Here is a 10,913-nt window from a genome sequence, read left to right as displayed (position 1 = left end):
TGGAAACTTCACTTCTAACTCCTACAGGAGAGCCTCATGATGCCAGCCTGTGGACTCTGACAGCCGGTGAGCCAGGGAGTGTTGTACATGACATGACAGCAGATATTACAGTAAAAGAAAATCACCTCCCAGCCCTGTGTTTAGGTTCAGCTCTAGCCTCTCAGCGCTGTGTAAATGCAGGTGAACACACAGCATTCAAATAGCTGTTGATAGCACCATCTGCAAAAGGCTAATGGCTCATTCATTAAGCAGTAGGAGCCAGCACAGGCACAGTCTAATCGCATCTCAGATGATGAATAATTCAGAAATAATCCTTGTATACTTGAATAAATATCAGGAGGAGGAAGGAAAAAACCCAGTACATATGGCATGTTAAGGGAACAAAGCAGCCATTTTTCAGTGTCCCGGGCTGATGAGCTTTGTTACACTGGATGTTAATCACGCAGGTGGCTGATGTGTGGAGAGAAAGCTGACTGAGGCTTCCCGGCCCAGTGTTTGGAAGGTGTTTGCAAGCGGAAAAAGACCGTCGTGCTCGTGGGAGGATCCATTAGCCTCACAATCTGCAGTCTGCATGTGGGGCTGTTGTGTAACTTGCTGGTGGCACAGGGTAGGACTGAGTTTGTGAGGTGATGCCTGGGAAAACCCAGGTCCTGTTCTGGCCGTCTGCAGTGCTCTCCCGTGCTGCCGGGCAAACCGCTTTCATCGGTGCTGCCCCTCGTGCCGCTCCTGCCCGCACACCCACAGGCCTCTCCCCCATGGAACTGTTCCACGGAGGAATGCATCTCCTTTATTTTCTGCCCTTCCTCTGTGATACCTCACCGCTTCTCAGATACTCCCTTTCTTCCCTTTGGACTTGTTCAGGCAGAAGAGCATTCCTGCCACACGGACACCTCCCAAGAGCCGTGGGTGTAGGGCAGCAGAAAGGCCCTCACAGCAGAGCTTGGCACAGCAGAGATTAGATCCAGGGTTCTGGAGTGAGAATTGGGTGAATTTCAACTGCCCCATCTGCCAGCAGGTCAAGCCTTGGCTAGAAGCTGGAGCTCTGGAGCCCACCAGATGGCCAGGTGCCACAATGCTGTAGCACTTCCTTAAGTGTATCACAGGACAGATGTAGGTTTCAGTGTGCTGTCAGGCTAGAATTTATCTCTTGAGAAGTGGTTGCAAATGTCTGTGTATGCGCCTGCTTACTAGAATGAGAGACATCTTCCATTCAAATTCATCCTAGATGTGAATTTTTACTTATGTTAAGATGTATTTTGAGGATGGTTATAGCTTGCTCCCTACAGAGGTCTTTCATCATACCTCAGATGAGACCTCTTATCTTTCTAAGAGCAGTCATAAAGCTTTTAGTCTAAAATATAATCTGAGACATTTTAATAACCAGGAAGGGAAACTGATATTTTTTTCCCAAGAAAATATCTAGAGAATAGTAGCAGCAGTATCTGAAAAATAAGCTATTTTTAATGTTGAAGGCTCGAATGCAGTGCTTAAAGAACCACAGCGTACCAAGCCGAGACAAAGACAAGCCTTCTAAAGCGAGAAGCACAGGCTTCTGCTCTGCTCTGGTACCGGAAGCCTGAGAAAGCAACTGAAGTAACACATAGGGTTTGGCCAGAAGTTGTAAAACTGTGAATCTGAAACAGTAATTTATAAGTGGGAATATGGAACTGGCATTTGAATCTTCTTGCTTAAGGTAAGGATATTTACTGGCCAGGAAGGACATGTTTTGTTACTGAGTAAAACCAACAGACAGAGAGAGGACAACAGGAGCATCATTTACTCCATTTTGTACTGCCTCAGCCCACTTCCACATTCATCCTTGGCCCCAGCACATGTTAGTGTGTAAAAGCTGTGGGTTTAGCTGTTTATGTAAGCTGTACTTGTAGTTAATTTGTGTTTCATACAGTTAAAACAGATTCCTGCACAGAAAGTGTGGGATGAATATGCCGTGGTTTAGAGCTCTGGATTTCAAGACCCTTAAAATCCTTAAGAATTTAACCAGTTAAGAAGTTGTTACCACACACACGTTCAGCATTCCCTGCAGCATCAAAGTGTTTTGAATTGGCAGCAGCCCTTGCTGACTGCTGAGAAGTGACAGTAGGCTCTACTAGAGGTCCTTCTTCAAGAAAGAGAAAGGTGGGGTTAAAGACTCCTGGGTTCCTGGAGAATTAAATATCACCTCCCTGCTCTGTCAGCACAGGTCACCAGGACATCCCATCTCAGGGTTGTTCTGGAGTCCAAGTGGGTGGAATACAGTGGTGGTTCCACCTGTCCTGACTGAGACTCTCCACCGTGAGGATAGCAGTGCCAGAGGTTTTGCCCTGGCTGCTGCAGCCAATGGAGAAAACAGTAATTTCTTCTGCCACTGATTGTGGAAAGGCAAGGGCACCTCTATTTTGGTCACTCATCATCTGACACAGAAGAGCAAGTCCTAGTCTAATCTGGGTTGTCATCTCTGTATGCTGCCATGGAGCTTCTAGCCAGCTGCAACATGGTAAGGAAGTGCTTTCAGATAGAAACAAGAGCAGAGGCTCAGCAGTTGCAGGCAACCAGACCTGTCCTAATTCACCACATCCAATACATCCCGGTACAGCCCCAGCTGCTGAAACAGATAAAGCAAGGGACTCCAGTTCCCGTCTCTGGAAATGCTGGAGTAACCTAAACCCACCACTGGCCTCACAAGGAACTGACACTGTAGGGACACTTGCATGGCAACTGCCCCTTATTTTGTGCATTTGAACCAACAAGCCAAGCGGGGAAGAGCTGCCAGCCTGGCACTGCTCATAAATGATACTTAGAATGTTCTTCATTTCAGATTTTGCAAGTCACTTGTGGTGACAGACTTCTGCCACGGAAATGTCAAGGACACCTGGCTAGAAGGAAACCCAAGTAACTCTGCCTGAAAGGCAGCATGCACCAGGACCCTCATGCCATGGATAAACTGTGAACTCAATTAACATTTCCGGTATTAATACCAAAGAGGCAGCGGCCGTCTCCTTTACGGCGTTGTGCCAGCTGACCACGGCAACGCAGTGCAAGAGACGGGGCTGCAGTTTTCTTTTCTCAAGTCAGTTTACTGGTGTGAACAGGTGTTAGAAACATCATGGTCTGATTCTGCAGGGGGTGCGCAGGTTGTTCAGGGCCCTCCTTCAGCGGCAAAGACCGGTGCAGAGCACAAATACGTTCCTAGAAATGCCTGAACCGGTGTACTGCATTCAAATGCGGTGCAGCCGTCCGACTCCACAGTCGCCACCGCTGGCAAAGGAGCGGTTTGCGGGTGGTTAAGTGGAACAAGTTGGACTTTGTCCCTGCAGAAGTCCACGTGCCGGCACGCAAGCGGTCGGGGCCTGAGCCTGCCGCGTCAGTCCCACCAGCATAGCTCCCAGCGGGGCGTCCTCCTCCACAGGACAATGCGGTGGCCTTTGTGACTGCTGCCTTACTAGTGGGTTTGTAGCATCATCACTTCAACCAGGATACATAGTTAGTGCCTACATAGCCTGCAGAAAACCCAGCTTAGAACATAAACGGGCGTGTTACGTATTCACATGACCCAATGAAGTGACTCACATGTGAAACTTTACACTCTGGACGTAACATTGCACACTTGTAAAATATGCTGTTCCGAAGCAGAAAGGGAGGAAAATTCCTCTCAGAACCTGTAACAATGGCATCAACACCAGGTTGCTTCCTAGCAAACAAAAGGCTATTACCAAATCCGGCTTGTCACAAGAGGTGATGGCCAAAGCCACCAAGCTGTCTTCAGGAAGGATGTGATAATTTCATGTTCGCAGAATCATGGACTGGTGGGGATTGGAAGGGACCTCTGGAGATCATCCAGTCCAGCCCTCCTGCTACAGGAGGGTCACTGGGACCAGGCTGCCCAGGATCACAGTGTGCAGGTGTTTAGGGTCTCTCCACAGAAGGAGAGTCTGCAACCTCTCCGGGCAGCCTGGCCCAGTGCTTTGGCAGCCTCACATGCTCAGATGGAACCTCTCGGGTTCCAGTTTTCGCCTGGACACCACTGAAAGGAGTCTAGCCCCCTTCTCTTGACCCCTCTCACTGAGCTATTGGTAAGCATCTTTTATTTCATGAGGTTCAATAGCATCAAAAGAGGCCAAAATCCTACGGCGAGATTTGTTACGGGTTGCCAAGCGCTGGGATGGTTCATGTCCCTGAGGTGCTTGGTGGGAATGGTGACCCCCTGCCGAGGCCTGGCAGCCACACCTGCCCTAGCAGCCAGGGCAGCATCTGGCCCCCCGAGCTTCCAGAGCAGCCTACTCGCCGGGCCGCGCTGCAGCAGCAGCAGTAAAGCGGCTGAGCCGACAGTACCCTTCCTGTTCTCCTTTGTTGACCGAGAACCGAAACACGAGCGGCGGAGCCGCCGCTGCTCCACGGAGAGTGCCACCCTTCTCGGCCCCACAGATCTGCCTGCACCACTTAGGGGCTCAGCTCCCGGCGCACGGCGAAACCTTCTGTGCCCAGGGAACAGGACTCCCTTGCACGGCCGGGGCGAGCACGGAGGCGCGGCCCGGCCCCCTCCAGCCTAGCGCCCCGAGACGCAGGGCCTCCCGTGGGGCCGGCGTCGCCGTGCCAGACCTACGGCCCCTGCCGCGGGGAAGAGCCGGGGAGGGACTGGCACCGGGGCTGCCCTGCCCAGGCGCCCGCGGCGCCGCGCGCTTCCTGTCGTGGCGGGATTGCCTGGGCTCGGCGGCGGAGCAGGGAACCCCACCACGCTCCCCGGGCTGCGGGAGGCCGCGACCTGCACGGCCCCCGCGTCTGCCCGCGGAGCGCTCGGAGGCAGCGGCAGCCCTCCCCGCCCCCGGCACACTCCAGGGAGCCGTTTCACACGGAATCACACGGGAGCGTCTCCCCCATCTGTGCAAGCCGAGGCACCCCCACCCCCGCCTTCTCCTCAGTCCCGGCAGAGCCTCCCTGCCATTATGTTCCACCATCTCTTAGCCAGGCCGCTCTGCAGGCGGCCGAGGCGGCGCGGACCCTAGCCATGGCCGCCTGAGGCCGCCGGCCGGAGCAGCCGCGGCCGGGCCGCGGGCCCGCAGCAGGTGTGTTTGCATGGGGGTGCGGAGGTTGCATGCGGTGGGGGTCGCCTTCCAACGGCCCGGCTCGGCTCCGGCCCCCGCCTCGTCTGCGCGCAGGCCCCGCGGCGGGCAGGCTGCGGCGGAGCGGCCTGCCGGGCCTGCTCATCTCGGCGCGGCTTGGGCCGCTCCGGGGCCGGAGCGCTGCGAGGGCGGCGGCTGCCGGAGCCCCGCCGGCACCCGAGCACGGCGGCTGCCAGGGCCGGCGGCTTCGAGCCGAGCCGGCGCGGGGTTGGGGGAAGGGGGGGCCGGGCATCGCACGGACGCGGCCGTTCCACCGCCTCGCCCCGTTCGGCCGCTCTCCCCGCAGCTGCAGGGGCCGCGGCCTCCCCTGCCTGGGAGTCCCCCGCACATAGCGCGGACAATTCCTCCCGCCCGGGGCTCGGCAGGGCCCGCTCCGGTAGGGCCGACCCCAGGCCGGGGAGCGAGCGGGCCCGGCGGGGGGTGGGGGGCGCGGGCGCCGCGCTGAAGGGAGGGGGCCGCGGTCCGCCAGCGAGGTGCCTGGGGCCACGGCGGCCCGCAGAGGCGGGAGCAGCCCACCCGGGCTGCGGGACTGAGGGAGGGCCGGCTGCAGCCGCCTGCACGGGGGAGACGGGCTGAGGCAGCGGAAGAACATGGTCGCTTTCCCCAGAATGGGGTGGGGATGAGGGATGTGGAGAAAGTGCCAGATCTCAGCTCTCTCCGCAGGGGAAGGGGGGGTGAAGGGTTGTGCCCGAGACCTCTGCTAACAGTTACAGGTGCAGCCCGGAGAGCAGAGGGGCTGGTTGGTATAGCCTGGCGTGGCAGCTGGCTTGCAGGAAAGCCTTGCTGAAGAGCCATCTCACGGCAGACCCCGGAGAGGATGGGGCTTGGCGCGTAGGCGGAGGTAGTTACTGGTTTGGCCAGTGCAAGGGTGAGTAGCCAACACAGGAACGGGGTGAATGATGTCTCGATTTGGGGTGACTGTCAGCCATGCAGGAGAAAGGCCCTGGGTGGCAGAGGAAGAAGGGGGAGTGGGCCAGGATCAGAAGCGTCAGGGGCAAAGGTGGGCACGGAGTCCTGCTCTGGAGGGACTCTGGCACGGCAGGGAGCTGTGGCCCTGACGAGACACGGCCCCAGGAAAGCATGTGGGAGCGAGCAAACGGCTGCAGGCAGCAGCCATCTTTGCAGGATGGGAGCAGGCAGGCTGCACAGACCGTGTCCTGGCCTCCCCCGCAGCCCTGGGTGTGGGAAGTCGGCGGGGGGAGGCCAGGCGTGGGTCTGCAGCTTGCTGCTTTCCAGTGCCTCAAGGACAGTTGAATAGCCAAATAAAAAGAAAGAAAATAAATCATGAAGGCAGCGGCCGGCTCTGCTGCGAGGAGGGGGCGAAGGAAGGGTTTTGCAGGCATCTCGCTGCTGCGGAAATGGTTTCTGGAGGGGAGGGCGGTGCGCGTGCGGGGATCTTTGTGGCAGCGCTGTGCAGCAGGGAAAATGCCGCCTGGGCGGCCCCAGATGCACTGAGGAGTGGGGAGGGCGGCCGACCGGGAGAAGACCCTGCCTGGCCGCCCCACGGCCGTGGGCATGAGCGGGCAGATGTGACGCTGCCGAGCAGCCAGCCCTTGTGCTGTGGGGAGCAGGGTGGGGGGGCTGCCCTGGGTTAGCAGCCCTGCTCCCGGTGCTGTGGCCGAGCCTGCCTGGTGCTGCAAGAGATCCTATGAGGATTTTTATTGCGGGCTCTTTGTTAGCTACAGACAGGCACGCACACACACACAGCTTTCAGCCAGGTTGTGGGAGGTAAGTGGGGGAGGAGAGGAAGGGAGCGTGTGGGGTGGCACTGGGGACCAAGGGGGCTGCGTGGGCTGGGGCGAGGGGAGCAGGGGCACAGGGCTGCTGGCAGCCCCACTACCACAGAAAAAAAAAGAGCCCTTGCGATTTTCAGGGACTTTTTGGCAACTCAGCGAGGGTTGCCATAGCTTTTTATGTAGGGTGACCAGAACCGGCTGGAACTGGTTTGAGGCAGATCAGCTCTGAACACAATGCAGTCACTGAGCTACTACAGTGGGATAGCTTCCTCCCTTCATGGCAGCCAAAAGCAGAGGAGCTTGCAGAAAGATACCATCCCAAAACAGTATGTGAATGCACACTTTAGACACACAGCACTGGTATGTGGCTAATGTAGTCATAAAGGATTCTGTATATGAATGTACATATTTGCAGTAACTGAGATTACTTTGGCTTTTCATGCCTTTTTATGCTTAAGGAATGGGCAAGAGCTGAGATTTATGACCCTTATTAAAATATTTGTGCTTTGCAAGGGTGGGACACTGGTTGTGCAGTCTATTTTAAAACTAAACTAAATAAAATGAATTGAATGATTTGTAATTGTAGTTATGCTTGTGACTGAGGAATGCTGCTTTGCATGCTGTTTTATTTACAGGGTACTGTCTTGTGTTTTTCTTAGGAGGCGCTGGGGGCGGGGGGGGAGGCTGATGTGCCTTTCTGTAAGGCCAGAAGGAAACAATATTGTTGCAGAATTGTGCATAAAAGCATTGCAGAGATGCTGTAAGGCAAACCCGGTTTCCTTTTCTCCTTTTCTTTTTTTTTTTTCCCTTCTCCTTGTAGGCCTATTGACTGGGGCTGACTTTAACCCTTTCATATTTGCAGAAGTAATGCATCTGTGGCAGTAACTGAGCATTGGCTAAAAAAATCTTTCAGAGGTCAAGGTTCACAAGGTGAGATGTGGCGGCTTGGGTGTGAATGTAACAGTAGCATGAAAGTACGTGTATGTGAGAAGTGAATCTGGCTTCCGACGGCACACTTGGCACGTTAGCAAGGAGACAATTGTTTAGGTGTTACTAAAGAAATGCTATTAGCATCCTCCAGTTTTAATAGGATTAAAGCTGTTATTTGTGAAGACTTACTGACACCTTGGCTAAATACGGTCTTTTCCATGAAATATCCTTTTTCCAGAGGAAGCCTTTTTTCACCATGTAGCGATGGGGAATAGGCCTCTGAGTGACAATCATCAATTGCGGACCGCATGGCAGCAAAGGGTTCTGTGTTGCTACAGTATTGCACGTTGAGCGTTTGCTGCCTAGTTTTTGGAGGTTGCTGGTTCGGCCACGTCTGAGTAACCCGAGATTCTGACTCCTGCGTGAGGTCTGCAGTGTTCAATGTGTGCTTTACAGCCTCCACAGAAAGAAAGGGAGAATAAAGAACATGGATGGTGTTTCTTAACCTGCTGTAGCCCAGGGAGGATTTTGCCGTGGCCAAGCAGACAGGCATGTTTCAGAGGTCTGATGGAGCTTCAGTGGCTTTATTAGAGGCATGAATTACAGTAATGTGCAGTAATGAAGTAAGAGTAGGAAACCGGATGGGCAGCGCATCAGCTCCTGAGGGTTGACCACTTCTAACTCAAAGCAGTGGATAAAGGATAGTTATTTTTTTTTTCTCATCTGAAAAAAAGAAAAAAGTACCGAGGTTTGAGCTGGCATTTGTATCTTTCAGTGAAGGCTGAGGGGTTCAGAAAGAGGGGAAGAAAGAAGTGGCTGTAAGGAAAGGGAAGAACAAAGGCTGTTAGAGCTTACACGTTGGAACACTAAACATTTTGCCTTGGGGATTCTTTTGCCAGAGCTGCTACTTCCTATAACAGGAAATCAGCAGCTCTAGAATCTTGACCATTATGATCTGTAAAACAATCTGACCTGTTCTGGCTGCGTTAGCTGGTTTGGCAATCTGCAATCAAGATAAATATGGAGGCAAAACACTGAAAACCTTCTGCTGTAGTGTGAAATGAGGGTGTTTTCCTCTGTGCTCAGCAGAACAAAGTAGACAGTCTAAAAAGCCTTGAGAGGTTGTGGATTTTGGGTAAGTTGTATGGTGGCTGATGATAGGCAGGCTGCCTGCACCAGAGTGACAGTACAAGGCAGCCTTTTTATTTCTGACTGCAGTGGATTATGTAAGGTGTGTAGATATTAATTGTGGAGAAGTGAAAATAGAAAGCTAGTGTTCAGCCTGAAGTGATGGGGTTTGTGGGTTTTAATGCAGTTACAATGTGTGGTTTCTCAGATTTGATAGGGCAGTAAATAGCTTGTGTGGTGGAGGAAAATGCCTGATAGATCACTGCTGATTTCTGCTCAGATTCTTCATTGTTTGGATGCCGAGGGTCTATATTTGACTGCAGACATCTGTAGCAAAATTATGCTTGCGAGCATGAATTCTTATCGCGTGATAGGAACAGCATCTATTGCTGCTGCTGCTGCATGTTGTTTTCCAAGTGTCAGCTAAAATTCCTGTGCTACATGAGAGCACCTTTTAGATTTGGGTTTTTTATACCAGAATAGCAAGCGGTTTTAAAGGTGTAAGTTCCTGAATTGTAACACAGTTCAGTTTACCTGTTATGGTTGGAGTTTTGAGCGTGATGTGTACTGTGAATTTTTGTCTTTATCAGAGGAGGTTTTGAATTTGCAGGGGTTTTAGTAGCCTGTGAATAGATGCTGGAGTCCACAGTGTTGTTGGTGAGTTTAATTTTTTCAGTCTAATGCTGTTCGTAACTGCTCTCCAGCAGGAGGTTTGGGGGCTGCAGGCAGGCCAGCTTTCCAGCAGAGAATGCTTCTTAGTGCCGGGGAGTCGGTCCTTGGTCTCAGCAGTCGTGATCTCACTTTGCTCTTACCTTTCTTCTCAAGATGGAACGGCTGAGAGAAGCTAATGATTTATCAAGTGCCAAGCCTCTTTTGAATAAGTTAACTAACTTTGGTTTTCTTAGAAGTATGGCTGTGTGTTAAAATGGAAATGTGTCTAGAGTTTGCTGGGAACGTGTGTTTAGAAAGCCCCACCCCTGACCCTCACGTTTGAGGGCCTGTCTTGCTGGTGTTGCTCAGGCAGGCCCTTGCTGGCTGGCAGTCTGCAGCTGCTTCGTGCAGGGTTTGAGCAAGAATTGCCATCCGCTGAAAGAAAGGAGGACATTGAAGGAAGTAGGCAGGAAGCAAGTGCTGTTAGAATGTGATTCCAAGTTGCATTGAGCTGGGAATCTCAACCTTCTGTGCATTGCTGTTGTACATCCTGATTGTTCACCTTACTGCCCCAGCCCATTTACATAGAGAAGTACAAAATTAAGCTAGTTTTTTTTTAAGTAGAGCACAAAGAAAGGTATGAGACTTTACTTGCTTGTCATGAATTAATTTAGGAAGAAATTCTGCACAGAGAGAGTGATTGCCCATTGGAATGTGCTGCCCGGGGAGGTGGTGGAGTCACCATCACTGGAAGTGTTCAGAAGGAGACTTGATGGGGTGCTTGGTTGCATGGTTTAATTGATTAGGTGGTGCTGGATGATAGGTTGGACACAATGATCTTGAAGAGCTCTTCCAACCTGGTCCATTCCATCCTGTTCCGTTCCAATTTCTGGTTTAGGAGAAATTTAAGAATATTCTAGGCCCAAAATCCTAACTGTGTTTCTTGATAAATACAGGTTGTTTTCATTTGGCCAGCTGCAGACAGAGATGGTCTGTCCAGCTCCATATGGTGCAGGAAAGGGGATGCCTTGTTCATGTGCTGGCATATTCCTGTGCTGTGTGCCAGCCAAAGGCTGGTTTGTGGTGAACTTTGAACCAGTTGCATGTGCTCCCTTCCATAGCCTCAGCTATTCCAAGGTTGCAAAATGTCTGCTGAAAACCTTTTTGGGCTAGTGTAAAGAATGAACTTTGAAAATTCTTCTGCAACTGTTAACAGCAAGATTATGGCATCGAGCAGTAATGAAAAGCTACCATTTTCAGTTCTTGGAATGCTGGACTCAGAGTTGTTCTCCAAGGGTTCTTTGACAGACTGGGTGTAGAACGCTGAAATAGCAGGTCTAGGTTGTACCTA

At 52.4% G+C, this 10,913-nt stretch overlaps 1 protein-coding gene across 11 annotated transcripts in view; it reads left to right on the top strand.

The window, feature by feature from the left end:
* The first annotated feature begins 4,806 nt into the window (after nucleotides 1-4,806).
* The window catches only part of ZNF532 (zinc finger protein 532), a 37,623-nt gene continuing 31,516 nt past the window's right edge, over nucleotides 4,807-10,913 (top strand). For 3 of the 11 annotated variants that reach the window (XM_054179301.1, XM_054179299.1, XM_054179290.1), the window contains exons 1-2: nucleotides 5,546-5,985; nucleotides 7,674-7,783. The gene's annotated coding sequence lies outside the window, so the exon portion shown is untranslated. Of the gene's footprint in view, nucleotides 5,061-5,147; nucleotides 5,494-5,545; nucleotides 6,846-6,939; nucleotides 7,214-7,673; nucleotides 7,784-10,913 lie in introns of those variants that run through there. The other 8 variants (XM_054179292.1, XM_054179293.1, XM_054179300.1 and 5 more) reach the window with 8 other exon arrangements.

This window comes from Dryobates pubescens, assembly GCF_014839835.1.
Source record: "Dryobates pubescens isolate bDryPub1 chromosome Z unlocalized genomic scaffold, bDryPub1.pri SUPER_Z_unloc_1, whole genome shotgun sequence".
Classification (NCBI taxonomy): Eukaryota; Metazoa; Chordata; class Aves; order Piciformes; family Picidae; genus Dryobates; species Dryobates pubescens.
This window is presented reverse-complemented; position numbering and strand designations above follow the sequence as displayed.